This window comes from Porites lutea, chromosome 1, assembly GCF_958299795.1.
Source record: "Porites lutea chromosome 1, jaPorLute2.1, whole genome shotgun sequence".
Lineage (NCBI taxonomy): Eukaryota > Metazoa > Cnidaria > Anthozoa > Scleractinia > Poritidae > Porites > Porites lutea.
Window position 1 is genome coordinate 35,182,663 of NC_133201.1, and position 2,989 is coordinate 35,185,651.

Consider the following 2,989-nt stretch of genomic DNA (forward strand, 5'->3'; position numbering starts at 1 on the left):
CATATCAAAACCAGGAGTCAATCAGAGAGCTGTTTACAATGGCCACCAGCGCGTTCACGCCCTTAAATTTCAATCCTTGGCCCTACCAAATGGATTGATTGGCGATCTGTTTGGACCAGTAGGTAAGGGTATATTCATCCATTTTTATAGTGGGATAGTACCGTAGCTGTTTTTACTTGGAGAGACATTTTTTATCACTTATGTGAACTTAAAAGTTAGATTGATTTCTTTTCTCATAATGTTAATCTGACGTTTCTTGATGACTCCCTCCTGGTCTCTCAAATCAGAGGTATTTTCAGTAGCTTCCACTCCCAATTGTTATTAGAGGAAATGGTTGTCCTGTCACCACAGACAAATAAATTATAAATTCTGACTTATAGCCCATAAGTACCTGAACTGTAAGAATAATAGCCAGCCAATCCTATGTTGTTTTTGGCCTACTCAATTACTAAGCTAATCAATGGTCTATATAGGTAACAGTTTGTTAGCCAGCCAATGTGTGACTGATTGTGGTTCAAAAATTAATTTTTTTGGCTCTTGTTCAGAGGGACGAATGCATGATGGAGAATGCTGGACACATCTGGCCTCTATGTTGACCTGGCACAGGAGATGTGTATCTCCGGGGATCCGGAATATCCTCTACGTACCCATCTTCACTGCCCCTTCAGAAATGGGGTGTTAACAAGACAAATGGAAGAGTTTAATGCATCTATGAGTTCTGTACGTACAAGTGTGGAATGGTTGTTTGGAGACCTTATAAATTTTTTCAAGTTTCTCGATTACAAAAAAAATCTCAAAATTGGCCTTAGCCACGTAGGAAATGCTTTAACATGTTTCTACCGCAATACGACTGCTGACTACTTTGGCCTTGACCCACCATCACTAGTCGATTACTGTAGCTAAAATACTGTAAAAAAAAACCTGTCAATGCCTAAGTTTACATAAAATCTTGCATAAAATCCTGATTGAACAGTTGCTGTGTGTTATTTGCAGGGAATGTAACAACAAGCAGATCTAAACAAAGGGGTGGCAAATAATACTCTGAGTTCAACATTTTGTAAAAATGTAAATCTTAAACATTTAAACATCTAGAAATAGAAATTTAACATCTACTTGTTAAGCATTTTACTCATGACGCCCATGACCTGCTGCATCATGCGCATTTGTTGCTGCTGGAACTGTTGCTGTTGTTGCTGAAACTGCTGCTGTTGCTGTTGATTTTGCAGTTGTTGCTGGTGCATTACCTTCAGAATATCAGCCTATTGTTGTTGCACTTTAAGTTGTTGTTCCTGTCTTCCCTTTTTCAGCTCAAGTTCCTTTTCTCTAATTTCTGCACTCTGCTGTGCTCTTTCCTTTAGAAACTCCATGGCATCTCCAGTTTTTCTTCTTGTTCGTTTTGGTTTGTCCACACCCTCTTCGGCTTCCTCTGGCGCCCTTTTTTTGGTTTGGGAAAGCCTTTCAATAGCTTTTATTCTTACATCTTCTGCTTTAGCTTTGTCAGCTTTATCCTTAATACATGTATCTGTAGGAGTACTCTCTACAAGTGCAATAATTTGCGGTATTAGCTCATCTGGGGATATTCCTAATGCTCTTTCTTCAGCTCTTTTTTTTCTTGTACTTGTTTACCAAGAAATTGATGTGGCCCCGGATGGCTCTGTCGTCAACATTAAATTGCGGAGAAGCACATTTGTTTAGAACATCTACAATTTTCTTCCAAGTTTCACTGCGCTGGGGAGACCCCTTCTTGTATATGTAGGGATTTTCAAACACTACTTCTCTGCACAGTATAATATTGTGCTGTTCAGTCCAATACATAACATTGCTGTGTGAAAACAAAAACAAAGAAAATATTAATAAAATTCACTCCAAAAAAACCCTTTCTTTTGAATTGAAACTAAATGCTGTTGTTAATCTCACACCTAATTTTATGCTTGTTTCAAAAAGTGAGATTTTTCTTTAATGACGTTTAAAGCTCACACATTTTTAAAAGCGGCCTTGCTGAGGAAGAGAGACCTCACCCATAACTTACACTTTCAGGAATAACAGCAGCGGAATAATGCATTCAAAGCCTAACGTTGATAATTTGAAACATTCACACTATCAAAACTTCAATGAGATAGGCAACATCATCTAACTTCAAATACAATCTCTTTTTAGTTCTAATTTTTCTTGGTTTGTTTTCACTTCAGAGTATTATCTAAAACATGGCTCATTAGTAACAATTTCAAAGAAATAAAAAAATGGAAATAACACAATAGCAGAAATGTCAAAGTCTTAGCTTTTGAAATGCTACGCTTTATGACAGTAGTCAAGGTAATGAACTAATTAAACTTATGTTTCCTGTTATAGTGGGCGATTTTTGAAAGTTAGCTTTAATAAGCTTTCCTTAGTTGAGTTTTAATCACACTCAATATCAGGAAATGCAATTTCAGATCATCATGAATTATCAAGCCTGGATCTAGTAGAGACTCAACTGATAAACAGAATAGTCTTAGCTAAATTATTTATGAAGCTAAAATCGATCATCCGTTGATGGAACAACCGATAAAGTTTTATTCTGATATTTCACATCGGAGCGCGTTGGCTTAATCAAAAACAGAACACAGACGAAGTAGAATGATAAGACGCCTGACAACTAAATTGTATCAGGCATGAGAATAGCCGCATAAATGTAGTGATAATTTCCCTCAACTGTGAAGGAAAATGAGATTTTGGGAAACATTTCAAGGATAATTATATCACTTACTTTGAAGATCCGCTCAACGCCATTGACTTCACCATGTGCTTGCTCACCTGGAGGGAACAAAACGTTTTAAACTATTCAACTTTGGTCCTTTTCGTTTCAAAAATGATGCCTAACCTTTGAAGAGGCAATAAATTTTAAATTCCAATTGACAGTATAGTTGCGATAGACTGGTAATTATAGTGATTTGCTTTAAGTAACAAGGCTAAATACTCACGCTTTCCAGACGACGCCAAATCTCTCCAG

The 2,989-nt window shown here is 36.9% G+C and overlaps 2 pseudogenes; one reads left to right on the forward strand and one right to left on the reverse strand.

Annotated features, from left to right (window-relative positions):
- The window catches only part of LOC140937715 (uncharacterized), a 4,101-nt pseudogene extending 3,198 nt beyond the window's left edge, over nucleotides 1-903 (forward strand).
- Nucleotides 904-929: 26 nt separating this feature from the next.
- LOC140928628 (uncharacterized) lies at nucleotides 930-2,781 on the reverse strand (annotated as a pseudogene).
- Between the last annotated feature and the right edge of the window lie 208 nt (nucleotides 2,782-2,989).